Source organism: Erithacus rubecula (genome assembly GCF_903797595.1).
Source record: "Erithacus rubecula genome assembly, contig: scaffold_372_arrow_ctg1, whole genome shotgun sequence".
Classification (NCBI taxonomy): Eukaryota; Metazoa; Chordata; class Aves; order Passeriformes; family Muscicapidae; genus Erithacus; species Erithacus rubecula.
Genome location: NW_027635960.1, coordinates 47,498 through 66,205, shown reverse-complemented (window position 1 = coordinate 66,205; position 18,708 = coordinate 47,498).

The window sequence follows — 18,708 nt, the reverse complement described above, 5'->3', positions numbered from 1 at the left end:
TACATCAGGGGGAAGAGTGCGCAGTTTCTGGCTGGGAGGAGACACCTACACCCAATCAGAGAGCGGGTGCAGGGCGGAGCATGGCGGGCGCAGTCACCACCCACCAAAAACCCAGGGGGCAGAGTCCAGGGAAAAAGCACAGTCTGCCGGAAGTCCCCGACCATTCCACTTCCTCTCCATCAGACAGTGAGGTCGAGGCAGGCCGGAGGCCTAGCCGGGACAGATGGCGCAGGCAATCCGTACATAGACAACAATGCTATTCCTGTGCCAGACCCAGCTCCGATTCGGATTCCGACTCGGGTTCCAACTCGGACGCAAATTTCATGCCGGCAACTTTTACCCAATTTGCGACCCGAACCCCATGGCATGCAACCACAAAGGGCTCCACGAGATCCATGCCTTTAACCAATTGGAAAAAAGTTCAATCAGCGCTCGCTGACCTACCCGAAACAGCAGCGCGAATTTTTCCGGTACGGAGACTTGAAAATAATTTACCAACATACTCTCCGGTGAACCCCAAGGATGTGCAGGCCATCGCCAAAGCGATTGCCGAAAAAGGAATTAACTCTGCGATGGTTTCTACCTTGATCGACGGTCTCTTTGGCAACGATGATATGCTCCCTTTTGATATTAAACCAACCTGTCGTATGATCTTTGATGGGGCAGGCATGATTGTATTTAAACAATAATGGGAAGATAATTTAGAAAAAATCCTTGCCAAAGTGACCGGAGACCAACACCCATTGCACAACTCCAGCCTGCAACGTCTAATGGGTCGAGACCCAGGCATGGTCAGCCCTCAGGCACAAGCACAAGGCCTAAGGGCCTCTGAAATCGCTGCCACCACTCGTGCCGCGAGAGAAGCTATCCGCACTGCATGCCGTGTAGTTGGCAAACCCTCTCCCTGGGCTTCCATCAAACAGGCGGAAAGCAAACACTTCACCGCTTTCGTTGACCGCCTCCAAGCCGCTATAGATGCCTCCAATTTGCCATCGGAAGCAAAAGGGCCAGTGCTAGAAGGCTGCATTAGGCAGCAGTGTAATCAGGCCACAAAAGAACTGCTGCGATCTCTGCCTCCTGGCGCCAGCATCGCTTCAATTATCAAACACGCAGTAAAAGAAGAAAATCTGGCCCCGGTTCAAGCCGCAGTCGGTGCCGTTATGGCCCCCCTACCAGCAGCGGTTGGTGCAGCAGTAGCAGAAGTAATGGCCGTTCAAACTCGTAACACCCGCAGCCGCCCGCAACCTACAAACCATCCCTCAGCAAAGCCCAAAGGACCTTGCTGGGTTTGCGGGAGAAAAGGCCATGTCGCTAGGTGCTGCATCTACAGGAAGCAGGGAAACGGGCAGGGGAGGGGGCAACCGGGCCGCATGCGACCCTCTCCCCGTTGGGACATCCCGCAGCCCAGTTATGTTCCTCCTACAGAGGCGGAGCACCTTCCTACACCGCTGCCCCCCAGAGAGCTAACCAACTTTACAGCTCAAGCCCTGCCCAACATCCCGACCTACATGCTACCTCCACCTGCACCACCTACACACCCAGCACCGCAAGCCACGCAAGCGCAACCCACACCACAAGCGACCTCCAACGCGGCGACATCCCTCGGGTGGCCCTGGCTATAAACTGTGACTCACTAAGCCCTCTGCGAGTCTGGGGAATTTGCCGACTGTCGACACAACCAGATGTCTGCTCTATTACTCTTCTCTTTACCGTTGACACAGGGTCAGACGTTACAGTTATTCCTAACACCCATTGGCCTCCAAGTTGGCAGCTGCAGGACGCCGCAGCAGTGGTCAGAGTGGGAGGAGCACAATGTGCCCAAAAAAGCGTGGATCCGGTGTCAATCGTTGTATACTCCACGGATGGGGCCGAAAAACCGGTCAGTGTGCACGTGTACGTCCTCACTAACACTCCACCACTTCTGGGGCGAGACGCTCAAGCTCTACTAGGTATGAGGGTGACAAATTTACCCTCAGGGCCACTCCAGCGTACCCGTCGTTCCCAATTAAGTTAACATGGAAGTCATCAGATCCGGTGTACGTCGAGCAGTGGCCTGGAATGAAGCAGAGATCCGCTCTGCTTCACCTAGTCGAGCGTGAGCTGCAAAAAGGTCACATCGAGCCTTCAGTTTCGCCTTGGAACACCCCGGTGTTTGTCATCCCCAAACGCAGCGGTGAAGGCTTTCATCTCCTGCACGACCTCCGAGCTGTCAACAAGAAAATCCAACCAATGGGACCAGTCCAAACTAAGCTTCCTAGTAACTCGTTCATACCAAAAAAACAACCCTGTGCTGTAGTCGACATAAAGGACTGCTTCTTTTCCATCCCACTACACGACGAGGACAAAGAACGGTTTGCCTTTTCCATTACCTTTCCCAACGGTCATCAACCCAGCCTCCGCTTTCAATGGAAAGTCCTACCACAGGGCATGATCAACTCGCCTACCATCTGTCAAATTGTTGTTAGCAAAGCCCTGGCTCCAGTCCGAGCCAAGGACCCCGGAGCAACAATCATCCAATACATGGATGACATCCTCATCGCCGCTTCCACATCCAACCAGGTAGATGCCATCACTGCCGAAGTTTCAAGCGCTTTGAAGAGCAATGGCTTTGAAATAGCGGAAGCAAAGATAAAGAAAGGTCCTTCAGTCACCTTTCTGGGCGTCAAAATTAACAGCTCATACGTATCGCCTCCTGCCATCAAGATCCGGCGTGACGTCCAAACGCTCCACGATGTCCAACAACTGGTAGGATCCCTGCAGTGGCTGCGGAACACCACCCTCATCCCTCCAGAGGTCATGTCTCCCCTATATGACCTTCTAAAAGGGAAGCATCCATGGGAGTCCAAGACCATCTCCAGTGAAGCCGCCCACTCGCTTGACTTCATCGAACAACAGCTAGCAGCAGCAGTACTCGCCAGATGGAACCCCAACCTGCCTCTGGACTTGTACGTGCACTTTACAAAAGAGGGAGGAGTTGGTGCGTTAGCCCAAGGACCTCCTGAGTCAGCCAAGCCAATTCAATGGGTGGTCCTTGGAAGGTCTCAGTGAGCCTTTTCACCAGGTGTTGAATGTCTTGGAAATGTCATCATGAAAGGCAGAAAGCTTGCTTTAAATCATCTAGGTTCTGAACCTGCCAAGATATATCTACCCTTCAGGAAGCAAATTCCCTCCGCGTCAGTGGCACTTTCGGAACACCTTGCGTTGGCCCTGTTCGGATTCGGAGGAGAACTCTGTTACGCCGCCAAGCCTCCGTGGACTCAGTTGCTTGCTACAGTGGACATCGACCTTCCACCAAAAGTCCTGGATCGACCCTCACCCGGACCAACGGTGTTCACAGATGCATCGTCAACAACATCAACAGCTGCAGTCGTGTGGCAGGACAAAGACAAATGGCAGTGTGTAAAAATGCAAGATCAGTCCCTGTCAGTTCAGCTACTAGAGGCATCTGCAATAGTGCTCGCTTGCAACCTGTTTCCACTTGACCACCTCAACATCGTCACTGACTCCATGTTCGTTGCAAGGCTGTGCCAAGCGATGTCTCACCCTGGCGTTTCCATCTCACCAGTGGCCCAGATGATTGAAGAAGCATTACACTCAAGGAAAGGTACCGTAACCGTTATTCATGTTAATAGTCACAGTCCCATCAAAGGTTACTTTCAACTAGGAAACAACAAAGCTGATGCTGCAGCCAAAAACCTGTAGACACTGCAAAGCGCAAAGCAACTACATGAGTCTCTCCACATAGGGGCAAAAGCGCTTGCCAAACAATGCGACATCTCCATGTCCGACGCCAAGCACATCGTGGCCACATGTCCCTATTGCCAAAAATCCCCGCTGTGGTCCAGTGGAGTTAACCCCAGAGGCTTAAAAGCCTCAGAGATCTGGCAAACGGACTTCACGCTATGTCAACTGCTAAAACCCAGAGCGTGGCTCGCCGTGACAGTAGACACTTTCAGCGGTGTCATTATAGGGACCCAACACGCAAAAGCAAATTCCAAAGCCGCAGTTCAGCACTGGTTGTCTGCTATGGCCTGGCTTGGTATCCCCAAGCAAATAAAAACAGACAATGGAACTCATTTTATCTCTAAAGCGGCTCAGGAGTTTGCCTCCAAATGGGGCATTGTCCTAAAACAGAGTATACCATACAACAGCACAGGACAGGCAATCGTGGAAAGAGCCAACCAAACATTAAAATCAAAAATAGAAACTCTGGCAAGGGCCGAAGGATTCGTCGGAGCCATCCCTCCGTCAGAACAACCACGACTGCTCGCAACAGCTCTGCTAGCCCTGAACCAATTCCCCCGAGGAGATCAAGGTCAAGCCCCCTCCCAGAAGCATTGGGCGGTAGAAGCCGTCCAAGAGGGCCCTCCAGTCAATATTAAAAATGAGCTAGGGGAGTGGGAAACAGGGTGGAAATTGGTTGTGACGGGCAGAGGGTATTCGGCAGTAAGAAAAGACGACGACATCAAGTGGTGTCCTTTAAAATCCATAAAGCCAGTTTTACCTAACGAAAGCTAACCAACATCTTGAATGTCTTTCCACAGGTTCCCTGTTGCAGACCTTCAGCCAAGCCGTCAACTCCAGTCTTGTGCCTCTGCGTTCTGGTAGCACTGATCCACCTCAGCACCGGCTACCATCCCTACCAGCCCCACATCTGGACATTCAGGAACTTCGTCACTGGCACTCTGATAGGCCAAACCGAGACCAACACCCCAGCCTGGACCGTCCGGCTGTCAGACATCTTTACCAGCGATCGGTCCGCCAAAACCTCCCAAGTCATCAAGGTAGGAACGTATTGCTGTCCAAGCAACAACCCTGGAAAAGAATACTGTATCTACCCAGGTTATTGGTTCTGTGGCTATTGGGGGTGTGAAACCATAGTAACAGGCAATCGGTGGAAGCCTCCCAGACAAGACGAGTTCCTGAAAGTAACAAGCTGGCCCAGCAACTGCATTTCCCTAGGAGTACCTACCAAGGTAGACACCCCGGAAATTGCACACACCTTACCATCACGGTCCTACAAACACACGATCCATCTTGGGCAGTGGGGAGATTGTGGTCAGTGTACCAGCGTGAAGATCCATCCGTAACACGCAACCCGGACAGAGGCACTGTCATTCAAATTATTAGGTCCCCATCACACAAACACCATCTTAATATAGGGCCTAATGAATTGGCAATACTTCAGAAAGACAAACCACCTATGCCCACCTTCTTAAAGGCAAACAAACCGCTCGCAGCTGCTACACTACCTGTAAAAACCTTGCCCACGCCTGAGATCCCATCACAAACCTTTTACACTCGGATGCTACATGCCGCATTCTTGTCCCTAAACACCTCACGACCCAACCTTACAAAATCCTGTTGGCTCTGTTATGATTACCGACCACCCTTCTACGAAGGAATTTGTTCAAACAAAACCTTCCAATATTCCCAAAGAGAAAACCCCAAACAATGCAAGTGGGATGCTCCAAGCAGAGGAATCACCTTGGGAATCATTTCAGGCCACGGAATTTGTATAGGAAATGCAAGTATCAAGACTCAAAACAAAGAGTTGTGCGGCACATCCGTTCGCCTAAACCGGCATGAAGAGTGGGCCATTCCAGCAGCAGGTAACATCTGGGCATGTCACACAACAGGACTTACCCCATGTGTATTCATAAGACATTTTAATGAGACTAATGACCTGTGTGTACAAGTTATTGTCATCCCCAGAATCACGTACCACACAGATGACGAAGTGATGCTACATTTTGAAACAGAGCCACTCCGGGTAAAACGAGAATTAGTTACCGCAGTCAGCCTAGCTGTACTGCTGACCCTCGGAGGAACGGGAGCAGCCACAGGCATCACGTCCCTGGCCACGCAAAAACAAGGCCTGCAACAACTACAGAGAGCCGTAGACGAGGACTTCCTGGAGATTCACAAAACCATCCTGAAGTTGGAAGAATCTCTGTTCTCCTTGTCAGAAATGGTCCTCCAGAACAGACGAGGCCTAGAACTCTTGTTAATGCAGCAAGGAGGACTGTGTGCCGCTTTGAACGAAGAATGCTGCATGTATGTTAACCACTCAGGTCCAATCCGTAAGTCCATGGCAGAACTTAAAAGCAGACTGGAGCGTCGTCACTACGAGCTCCAACAACAAAACTGGTTCAGTTCCCTCTTTACACAGCACCCGTGGATTGCCCCTATAATCTCTACCTTGTTGGGACCCGTTGTTGTTATAATGTTCGCACTTGTGTTTGGACCTTGTTTGCTCAATAAAATTGCACAGTTCGTTAAGGCTCGTTTAGGTACTATCGACATCATGCTTTTGCAACAAAGACAGTTAACTTAGATAGTTGTTAAGCCAGTTTGTTTACTAACCAGTTCATTTGCATGTCACTAACCAGTTGCTTACCCAGTTTCAAATGTTATTGTTCAAACTTAATTGTTCATGGAAAGGGGGGAGATGTGGTTAGCCAGAACAGCCGTCCAGAAGATCTCGCGCTGTTACGAGGAGTTAGGGCCCCTCCTTCTCCATAACGTTCCAAGTTGCCAACCCCTAAGGAAATGACGTGGGCACACCGTGGGTATTTAAGCGGGTGCTCATGGGAAATAAACGCACTTCACCGTTCATCATATTGGTGTCACGTGTGATTTGTCCGATGGTAGTGCGAGTCCATCGTGGTCTCCCTCTAAACCAGGTCGCACTTGCCTAAACCTTCAGGCAACACTTCCCTGCTAAATTCCTCTGATCACGTCTACCGTAGAAACTAATTTCCAAATTGCTCCGGCTGTAAATTCCAGACAGGCAACTGTACTCAAACTAGAACCACGAAAAAAAGGAAAAAGCACAAAGGTTAGTCCAAGGGAAGTAGGGGTAGCCCGGAGTCTGTACAACCAATTCCAAAAACTTCAGGCACTCTATCCAGAAGAGCCAGAAACAGCTAATTGATGCGGGACAGAGTCCCGATCAAAAAGCAAGAGGGGGAATATTGTGGTGAATATAGGGTCAGCAGCTGTAATTTGAAAGTGTTACTAAAACAATACTGTTAACGTTAAATGATAAGATTCTAAAGAGTTAGGTTACTTACTGTTCTAAGAAGATATGTTATATATCCCTCAGTTCGAGGCTGTACTCACCAATGGTTCCCAGTTCAAACACCAATACTTCTTGTTTCCCACTTCCGCCCTTCTCCTTGCCCCATTGTTCTAACACCAATGCTTCCTGTTTCCCACTTCTGCCCTTCTCCTTGCCCCATTTCTGGCTGCCTGCTGCTAAGACCTGCCAGTCGAAAGACTCTGCCCTGATATGCAAAGTAGCAAATATTCCCAAATGGACACCTCTGCGGCGGAAGTCCCAGCCCAACCAAGACATCATAAAAAGAGAAGAATGACATCAGATATAGAAAAACCACTGACATTGGATAATGGAGAAAACCCAAAGATACTGAAAGGGAGCCTCGCCAGAGTAACCATCATCTATAAAGTAGTGCCCAAAAATGACAACCCTGGACCAACTGAGCTAAACGGGAGATCTGTGCATGCACGTGAGGACTGGGACTCCCATCCTGCCTGCAGGACGGCTAGAGGACCTCTTCCCCGCGACATCACTGGCTCTACCATCAGCAGTAGCAGGCGGCAGCCTTCCCGTAGAATTCTAATAAAGGCTTCGGCCCTGCTTTATTTATTACACTTGGCACTGCACTTGCTGCATCCTCACCCCGTCCCTTCCATCAGCAGGAACCCCTGCACATCAGCACTCCTGCTGTCCCGCATCATGACAAGAGAGGGCTGTGTCAGAAGAGCAAAGATCACATTTTCTTAGCACAAAACACATGAGCCACAATGACTGCTGCCTGGATGCAATAAAAGATATTACATTCATGCAAAATCCAAGTGAAAATATACTGCTGAGAGCTAATTTTTTAATCAAATGCATTGACCAATATGAGTTTTAACTGGAGCATAATTGGGGGTCCAGAAATTTTTTTAGTTTAAAATGAAGGAGAACAAAGAGGGGGTTCACTTCTGTTGGCAAGTTATGTTTGCAATTAGGCTAATATTAGTTATTGAATTAATACAAACTATTAGTCTCAAGTGTTTCAGGAATTGTTTCTTAGAAGGTCTAGAGAGTGGATAAATTTCAGCTTCAGAACATGAGAAGGAAGGTATACATTATAAAAACAGTTCTAGCTCTGCACACACCACCTCTCATTGAAGTTTTCATAGCCAGCAGAGGTGTCAGCAGTCCATGCAACAGCTCTGCCAGGCAGGAGTCAGAAATACTGCACTGGACCAATGGGCATTCTTACAAATTGGACATCCTAACATTACTGGGAAGTTATTCGACAATTATAAAGGCAACACAAGTTTGCAAGAACATGAGAAGATTAAACCATGGTGGAAAACAGCAAACAAAAAAATCAGAACTTCTAATATTTATTAGGTTGCTCGAAGCCAAAGAGAAAAATGATAGAAGTCTGTGACATTTCTAAAACTCATAAAGGAACTGTATAAAATATGCATTGCCTCGTAAACAAAAGGACCAGCAAATACTTGCACACCTCGGGAAAAAGAAAATAAAGAATTTGCACATACTATTCAATTCAACTCTGAAATTCCAGCACTCAGCTGACGGCAATTGTTTCCAAGTGTCCGCTCAGATTGTTCTGAGGGAATGATTCAGTGTGACTGCATGTGGCAGTTGTTTCACAGAAACTCCAGGTCAGGGAGCCAATAGACTGCAGGAATACTGTGCATCTGCTGTGCAGACTTATCATCAGGAAAACTGTTCCCAGTGTCAACACTGCCAAGTTTTTTGGTCAGGCAGGTGGAGACGTCTCAGTCTTTTGGTCTGTGCAGGGTGCCCTCTAGTGCAAGGTGAAGACTGAGATGGCATGGAATAGTGGAATTCCTTGTAACTCACAGATTGTGAGATGAGCATGGGGGTCAAAATGTTGGCACGATGGGATGATCTCACTGGATGTTATATACGTGATTCGTGCTAATTAAATAGTAACTATATTAGCAAAATTGTTGCTTTATAATCAATACAAAAAAATTATTTAATTGTTATAAAGCAAAAAGGATAAAGGAAATGGTTAAACAAAGCAGATGGACTCATCGTCCAGATGTTTGGTGGGAGTGAGGATAGTAAGGGTATAGGTCTAAGAACAGCATTTGGAAATAAAACTTTTGACCTTGAATTGAGCCAAATTAGGATGATTCCAGGCATTGGACACCGGACTCAGTCCCCAGGCCCCTAACCTCGGTCTTTCCCCTCTACCATCCACGGTTCCGGCACCTCCCCCCTAGTTGGGGGCAGGGCCTGGCAACCCCTCTCCCCAATTCCCCTCAACAGAACTTGCAAGTTCCTCCTCCTTCTATCGTTACACCCCAGATTGTGGAAGCACCTGAAAGGCCTCCGTATAACACACGTTCAAAAGCCAAGCTTTTTCCCTTGCGAGAAGTGCCTATGGGGGCCTAGAAGGGGGAGTGGGCTTTGTGAATGCACCTCTCACAGCCTCAGAAGTAAGAAGTTTCAAAAAAGAGTTAGGGAATTTAGTGGAAGACCTGATTGGGATTGCTAATCAAATCGATCAGTTCCTGGGGCCCAACATGGGCCTGGGGAGAGCTGAATTCTATTCTGAATATAATATTCACTCCCGAAGAAGTCTGTCTAGTTCGGACAGCAGGAATTAAAAGATGGGAAAGGGAAAACAGGGTAGGACCCCCTGGGGACTACAAACTCCCTGTAACAGATCCAGGTTGGCAACCCAATCAAAGTGAAGACAGACGTAACACGGAGGACTATAGAAGTTTAATGATCTGAGGGATCAAGGAGTCTGTTCCCCAGAGTAATAACACTAAGCTGCGTTCGACGCAGCCCAGGAGAAAGATGAAAGCCCTGCCTCCTGGTTAAACAGACTCAGAAGGAACTTTCAGCAGTACTCGAGCCTGGACCCAGATAGTGCAGAGGGATAGGTGTTTTTAAAATTGCAATTTGTAACAAAATTTTGGCCGGATATCAGGAGAAAATTAGAAAAACTCGAGGACTGGCAAGAGAAAAGTATAAATGAGCTGCTGAGAGAGGCCTTGAGAATCTACTTAAGAAGGGAAGAAGAAAAACAATGATCAAAGGCAAGGGTAATGGTGGCAGTGGCCAGGGAAAGTGTAAAGGGTGTTGACAGCCAGAACCCACCAAAAGGGGAAAGACCTCCACCAATCCCAGAGAAGAAGGGAGGAGGGCTGCGTCGATGGGGTACCCCCCACGAAGATCGAGGGAGCCTCTAAAGTGCTATTACTGCGGGGAAGGCCATATAAGAAGGTTCTGTAAGAAAGTAGAGTTTGATGAAGCAATTGCCAGAGAACAGGAGGCATTGGAGAGGCTGTTGAGGAGAGAGGAGAAAGATGATTAGGGGTGTCATGGGCTCTTCTCACTAGAACACCCAAAAAGACATCTAGAAGAGCCCATTTTTGGAATTGGGTCCTCACCATGAAGAATTGAAGTTTTTAGTAGACACCGGTGCAGACAAGTGTCTGTAAGTACCCAACTGCGTTGGGGAACAGGACATGTGAGGTATTAGGAGCAGGAGGTAAACCCTTTATGGCCAGTCTGGTGGACAACGTAGAAATAAGAGGAAACTTCAGACAGTGCACAGCAAATTTCATCTACTTACCCTGGCTAGAAGGAAATCTATTGGGAAGGGACCTGCAGGTTCAACTTGGTATAGGGGTCTTCCCAAAGGAGGAAAGAATGGTAATACATATGATGGTTTTAACAATAGAGGACTTAAGTGGAATTGATCTGGTAGTATGGGCAGAAGAGGGAAGATATGGTCACTTAGACATCTCACCAATAAGAATAGATATGCAAGAAGAAGAGCCTCCCATTAGGATAAAGCAATATCCAGTGTCGGCAGAAAGTAGGAAGGGGTTAGCCCCAATTATAACACACTTATTGGCAGAAGGGATACTGGAACCATGCATGTCCCCTCACAATACCCCCATATTAGCAATAAAAAAGGGAGATGGTAAATTTAGATTGGTACAAGATCTAAGAGAAGCAAATAAAAGAACGAAAGAAAAACATCTGGTAGTAACAAATCCCTATACATTGCTGAGCCAAATACCAAAGGAGCATGCATGGTTCACAGTGATAGACCTAAAGGATGCCTTCTGGACTTGCCCCTTAGCCAAAAAAAGCAGAGCTTGGTTTGCTTTCAAGTGGGAAGACCCTGAGGAGAGGAAGAGACAACAGCTGAGGTGGACAAGGCTGCCCCAGGGATTCACAGAATCCCCAAATCTGTTTGGTCGAGCTTTAGAAGATTTGTTAAAGGAATTTCCCTCAGAAAGTGAAATACAAATCTTACAATATGTAGATGAATTGTTATTATCAGGAAAACACCAAAACAGAGTAAAGCAGTCTAGTATCAAACTCCTTAACTTTTTAGGTCAGAAGGGCTTAAAAGTATTGAAGATCAAATTACAATTTGTAGAACAAAAAAGTTACTATTTAGGACATATAATTGGAAAAGGATACAAAAAGCTAAGCCCCGAGAGAATATCTGGGATATCAGCCATCCCCTCACCAATAACAAAGAGAGACATAACAAAATTATTAGGATTATTCAGCTATTGTAAATTGTGGATCGACCAATACACCCAAAGCATCAAATTTCTATATGAGAAATTAGTTCAACTGGATCCTATCACCTGGACATTGGAAGACAAAACTCAATTAAATGACTTAAAAATGAAATTATTATCTGCTACGTTACTGAGCCTTCCTGACCTAAAAAGAGAGTTTGAACTTTTTGTAAACGCGGAAGGGGGAATAGCTTATGGGGTTTTAACCCAAAAATGGGGAGGGCATCGGAAGCCTGTGGCTTATCTTTCAAAGCTATTGGACCCTGTAGCAAGGGGGTGGCCCATGTGTCTCCAAGCTGTGGCTGCAACTGCTGCCTTGGTAGAAGAGGCCCAGAAGTTGACTCTGCAGGGAAAAATTATTGTATGTACACCCCATGATTTAAAAACGGTGTTAAGCAAGAAGGCACAACAGTGGTTAACCGATCCAGGAATCTTAAAGTATGAGGCAATATTAATAGGCACAAACGAACTGGAACAGACAACATCTAGAAACCTCAACCCGGCACAATTCCTCACCAGAGAACCTGTAAATGAGCTAGAGCATGATTGCCTAGAAATTATGGATCTGCAAACAAAAGTAAGGGAAGACCTAGATGATCAACCCTTACCATATGGGAGAACGTTATTCGTCGAGGGGTCATCTAGAGTAGTAGAAGGCAAGAGATTGTCAGGATATGCTGTAGTTGAAGGAACGGAGGGTAGCAGCTTGAGAGTAGCAGAACAGGGAAGGTTGCCCAGTGGTGGGCCCAGTGTTGTGAGTTGTATGCTTTAAAAAGGGGGTTCAACCTGTTAGAACAAGATCAAGGGACCATCTATACAGACTTTAAATATGCTTTTGGGACTGTACACACATTTGGAAAAATCTGGGGAGAAAGGGGTTATTTAAATTCAAAAGGCAAAGACTTAATCCACAAAGATCTAATTAAAAGCCCTGCTAGAGTCCCTAATGAAACCAAAAGAGATAGCCGTAGTCCACATCAGAGGCCATCAGGAAGGGAATACTTTAGAGAAGCGGGGTAATCGAGCCACGGAAAAATAGCTGCCCAGAAATCAGAGAGACCAGCCAAAATTTTTAGTATAGATAGTGTACCATCAAATGAGAAATGAGAGCCAGTATATAGCAAACAAGAGTTAAAAGAAATTTAAAAATTAGGGTTACACCAGGGGAAGCAAGGAGAATGGCTAACAGCAGACAGAGGGAAGTATCTTAACAAAGCTCTGGCTCGGGAAATGTTAACTGAAATACATGAATTAACCCATTGGGGAGTTCAAGGCATTTGTGATCATTTCATAAGAAACCATATTTGCATAGGGGCATATAGCTTAGCAAAAGCACTGAAAGATGCCTGTTGTGTCAAAGGGCCAACCAGAAACAAATGAGGAAACCAACACCAGGAGGGAGGGAATTAGCTCTGAGACCGTTCCAAAGTGTACAAATTGCTTTACAGAGATGCCCCCAGCCCAAGGATATAAATACCTGCTAGCTATAGTAAACCACCTGACACATTGGGTAGAGGCATTCCCCACAAGTAAAGAGACCGCCTGGGTCATGGCCCAAATGTTACTGGAACATATCATTCCCCGCTATGGAATCATAAATAACATCGATTCATCGGATCAGGGGACCCATTTCACTGCCCAGATTTTACAAAATATAATCGAGGCGCTAGGCATCAAATGGCGATTACATTGCCTGTGGCATCCTCAGAGCTCAGGAAGAGTTGAGAGGATGAATAAAGCCCTCAAAAACGTATAACTAAATTAATTATGGAAACGGGGAGGAATTGGATAAAATGTCTCCCGTTGGCCCTACTCTGGGTTCGAACCCGGCCTAGATCAGATCTAGGGGCCTCAACTTACGAGATGATGTTTGGACTCCCCTTCCTCCTTACTCCCTACAGCACCGGAGAGTTCCTGGAAGGGGAAGCAGCTGTCAAAGAATATTTGAAAACTATTAGCAACACATTGGCCGATCTGCAAAGAAGAGGGTATCTTCCTCAAGCCTCTCCCTTAGAGAGTGTACCAGGTTCGACTGGCCGTAGACTATCTGTTAGCCAATGAAGGGGGAATCTGGAAAATTCAATACTTCTGAGTGCTGCCTCAAGATCGATGACAAAAGCGAGGTAATCCGAAATACTTCAAAGGAAATAAGAAAAGTTGCGTACGTGGGCACTCAAGAATGGAAGTCCCTCTTTAATGCCGATTGGTGGGATAGCTTTTGGTCATTTAAAGGGCTTGGTGGAAAAAGGTGCTGTTCATTGCCCTGAGTGCTGTAGCCAATTTTCTGATCCTGCCGTGTCTGCTCCCTTGCCTAACTGGAATTCTCACCACCACAATCCAGGCAAATTTCCAACTGTCCCCAGTCACGAGGCCAGAACAGACAACAATATTTAAACTAGAATCAGTAGACACCCAAGAGGAAGAGGAAGAACGGAGTGTTGCCAGAAATACGTATAATCAATACCAAACCCTCCGGAAGATATATGTAGACAAACCAGAGACAGCTAATTGATGTGGGCAAAGCCTGATCAAAAAGAAAAAGTGAGAATTGAAGTAAATGATTTAAGTCTGCGGCCAGAAACTCTTAAATAAATATTGTCGTTGATATCTGATAGGAGTTACTTACATATCTTGTTAAAAGTTATAAGAAGCATTAGATTGGTGTATTTGTACCCCCCAGTTCTGGTTCATTTCCCTATTGTTCCCTACTCCTTCCGGTTTCCCTACCTTAATTTGCAGTTGAGCTGCTGCTGCTCCCTGCTCATCGATCAACCAGCTGATGCCGCCCAATATGTAAATCCGGAGGCTCCCAAAAGGCATTGCCCCTAGCGGAAATTATCGGACTACCAAAAGAATCTTCAGAGACGGAATATTAACATCAAATGTAAAAACACAAGCCATAATTCAACTAACGAAACCATCCGGTAGCAAGAACTGCCTCTGCTTTTCGAGCTGTCAACTCGCCACCACCTGGAGAGCAGTGGAACGGGGTAACACCCCTAAGTGACGAGCCATTGAGTGAGCTCCTCACAATGCCCGTGAGGACAGAACTCCTGATCCTGGAGCACAAGCTGCAAGATCGCCTTGGGAGCCTCCTTTCCAGCGTGGAACTGGCAGAGCAGCGGTGTAGGCAATGCCACAGATTCCCCACTGTTTTTCAACAAAAAGGAGCTGCTTTAATAAAGGCCTCGGCCTTGAGTTATTCATTACAAGAGGAATGGCCCTACCTATACCCCCCCGGTCAATGTATCCCCTAGCTGGTTTTGCTTACGTTATATTCAAACCAAACCTCAATTACACTAATTTACCTACTGATAAATTTTGTATTTACCTAAATATATAGAATATACTTCGATTGTATTTATTTATATACAATTGCTGGTATTAATAAATTGCTGCTAAATTTAACCTTGTTGCTCTGATTAATTGGACAAACCGAACACATCCATTTATAACACTGGATGACTCTGATGTCACCAGGGGATGCATTTGGACTTCAACAGTGTTTATACTGGGGCAAGTGCTGGCTCAGAGAGGCTTCACTTTGGGCTGGCGGAGCTGCTCCTGGTGCTCGCTGTGCTCAGCCCGCTGCGCCAAGAGCCGCGGCCGCGGAGACTCAGCCGGGAGCCTCGCCCAAGGCCGGCAGCCAGACGGAGACACAGCCCAGCTCGGCGGACGCCATCAGCCCTGCTCAGCCTGTGACCAGGACGGGTTTCCTGTCCAGGAAACTTTACAATGGACTGATTCCCGCGTGGGCCCGGCTGCGCCAGAGACCGGCGGGGCCGTGGCGGGGCCGTGGCGGGGCAGTGGCGGGGCTGTGGCGGGGCTGTGGCGGGGCCGTGGCGGGGCCGTGGCGGAGCGGCAGAGGCGGCAGAGGCCGCAGAGAGCAGCCCCGCTGCGGACGGGCGGGGAGCAGCCGGCCCCGCTGCGGCTCCCGCCCAGCCCTCAGCCGTGTCCGTGCCCACAGGGCAGGAGCAGAGCCAGGAGCGGCGATGGCGGCAGCTCGCCGTGCCCAGGGCCGCAGCCGCAGCCCCTCCCCGCCCGGCCGCAGCGGGAGCCGCTCCCCCGGAGGCTGCGGCGCTCCCGAGCGAGGAGGCCCCGGCGCGCAGGGCGCCCTGGAGCTGCGGCGGGAGGAGCCGCCGGCCCCGCCAGCGGCAGCGCAGGGGAAGGAGAAGGAAATAAACTTCTCTTTCTCTGCCACAGAAACTCTGGGCTCTGCTTTCTCTCCTGCCTCAGTCTGGTGCTTCTCCCTGCCCTCTGGTCACCATCGTCGGCCAAGGGCCCTGGAGCCCTTTCAGGGCTGCAGGCAAAGCTTTCTCAGTCATGAGGGAGTCCTGCCTCCTCTGGGGTGATGCTTCCAGGGGAGTCAGGAGTGAAAGACTGGTGAGACGTGTGCGAGTGTGAGAGACTGGAAGGATTGTTGGCTTGGAACATTCTTGGTGCATCGTGTGAGGAAAACAGGCAGCTCAGGCCTTGCCCTTATTTTCACCTGTGAGAAATGACGTTCACTTGTTAAAATGTGAAAAAATTTGTTAACCTACCACAAGACACAAAATAACATGAAAGCCATGGCCAAAGGCATGTGCCCCACAGCAGTAACAATGCTTGTACATGGTATTTCCTCAAATCTCAACAGAACTTCTCTTAATCTTGTATATTTAACATTCATGACAGCCAATATTTCACTGTCCATTTATTACAGCATCTTCAATGAGCCTAGAGGTTTCAGGGAGGGGCTGAAGAGGCTTTTGCCAGGTAAGGGTCATCTCATACTACTGGAAAGCATCAGGGGTCACAGTGTCGGTGACAGACAAGCAACAAGAACCCACACCGAGTTCACACAGCAACAGCCAGATTTTATTGATGTGCCCCCCCTTTCATAGGGGCTTCGAATTTCCCATGCTAACAGATGTGATTGGGAAAGGGATTTAACTCTGCCCAGCTCACTGTCCAAGGGTATGGGCGCATTCATGGTTTAAAAGGATTGGCTGGGCTCCCCTGTTGGAGTTTGACACCGCCCTATCCTTAACATGCTCAGGCTCTTTTTTTACTTCTTATTGTGTAATGAGCTAGGCTGGTCGAGTGAGTGTCTGTCATGGCCAAATCAGCCACAGACAGCAGCTACAGCTGTCACAGGGCTGTGCTTGGGTTGTGCTAAGAGCTGTACTTTTAAAATGCATGTGTGGCCTTACTGCTGTCTCTATAAAAGTTTCCTTTGCCAATCTTGGCAAGATTCAGTGATGAATAAAGGTATTCAATGTAATAAATTTGTATGATAAAATCAAAGGACAGGCAGGTAAAAGGACCCAGGCACAGTTCACACTAATTTGTCATTGACTGTGTATTTGTGAAATTATCTATGGAAATTCATCTAAAAACAAGTTAAATTTTTTAAATTGGTTGGTTGGTTGGGCTTTTTGTTGGTTTTGTTTTTGGGGAGTTTTTTAGGTTTTTTTTTTTGTTACACCCCCATTTCTTTACCATTCATGACCATACTGGAACATGGTGTTTGTACATCCTAAACAAGCCCTTTGCAGGAAGTGACCACCTCCCAGATAATCTGCTACCCTTCCGTTCTGTTTCCCAGCAATTAATTTAACAGCTGAACTCATTGAAGGCTCGGCAGAGCATTTGCTTCTCAAGAGCTCCTTTTTTGTGTGCAGAAAAGAAGGTGTTGACAAGCAAAAGCCACTTACAAGGTTCTGACTTAAGAGCTCCTGAGCCATAGGATTCCATGCACTGCTGTTCCCACCTGCTTTGCTTATTTTACAGCCAGTTCCAGACAGGTCTGCTGCTGACAGGTAGGATGGATGTCTCAGCCTCAGCCACAGCAGGTGATTGTCAACAGTGGGAGCAAAAAGCAAACAAAACAAAACCAAACACACAAGCAAACAGAGAGAACCAAAAATGCTTTTCTTTTTTTTTTTTTTGTTTGAATGGCTTTTCCAGGCACAAGCTGTTTGCAGAGTTTTGGCAGACAAGGGAATGTCTCCTGCACAGTGTTGAGTCAAGGCTCTGCTGCCAAAGCATCCATCAGCACTGACTCAGCATCAGCTGCAGGTGTTTTTCCTGTTCCAGGAGGGCTGGTACTCATGCTGTTTACAGTGTTTTTCACCAGCTCTGGGTAGTTTGTTCAGCTCTGGAGCAGAGCTGGACACATGAGTGGCCTCAGGGGCTCCTCAAGGCTCCTCTTGAAGGAGTTCCTGAGGGACATGTTGGATGTGCCATTGCTGCCATCTCTTCTAATGCAAGACACCCCAAAATAAGCAAGTGGCCAAGCTGGCACAGTGTCTCCAAAGTGTTGGGAGTCTTTGCTTTGCTGTCATTGCTGTCTTTTGCTGTCCTGGCTGCTCTTACGAGGCTTCTCCTGCCCCACCTTGCTGGTCTGGCTGCCTGGGGCCACACCTGACAGAGAAGCCAGAGATGGACCCATGGTGGTGGTAACCTCTTTGCTGTGCTTCTCTTATTTTTTTTTCCTAATCTTCTGTTTCTTTTTCTTCTGTCTTTTGTGTGGAAAAAAAAAATAGAAAAAAAGCATTGTATTATCACTTTGGATTCCCAACAGGTAGCCTCATTTGTGTTTAATCTTGCTTTCAGGTATATTTAGGACTAAATTTCTTTCTGCAATTGTGGATTGAGTCAAAACTTGCCTCTCCTTACCTTAAGCCTATCAGAACATCATGCTTAGCTACTTCCCAAGTTAAAGTTATTGTTCCATAAATTCTAGAAAATTCAGTATAAAGATCATTCTTGCCTACGAGTCACACATCTGTTGACATGAAGCTTACAACACATGCTCATGTTTATGTCTACAGGGATATGTTATAGTGATTCCACATCCTGCCCCAAAATCTGTAATTCCTTAACTGGAGTTTGAATTTTGGATTGCCTTACATCTGTGCATGTGTTTGTGCATCTGCAGGAGGGAACATGCTAGGATGTGTCAGAATAACAAGATGTTACAAAGAAAAGAGGCTTTATTAGAAATGTATCCAACAAAAACCCAAGCCAACAATCTGTAATAGCTAATTGTCTTATAGTCTTAAGTCAAAATTATGTCTATTAGAGCAAAAT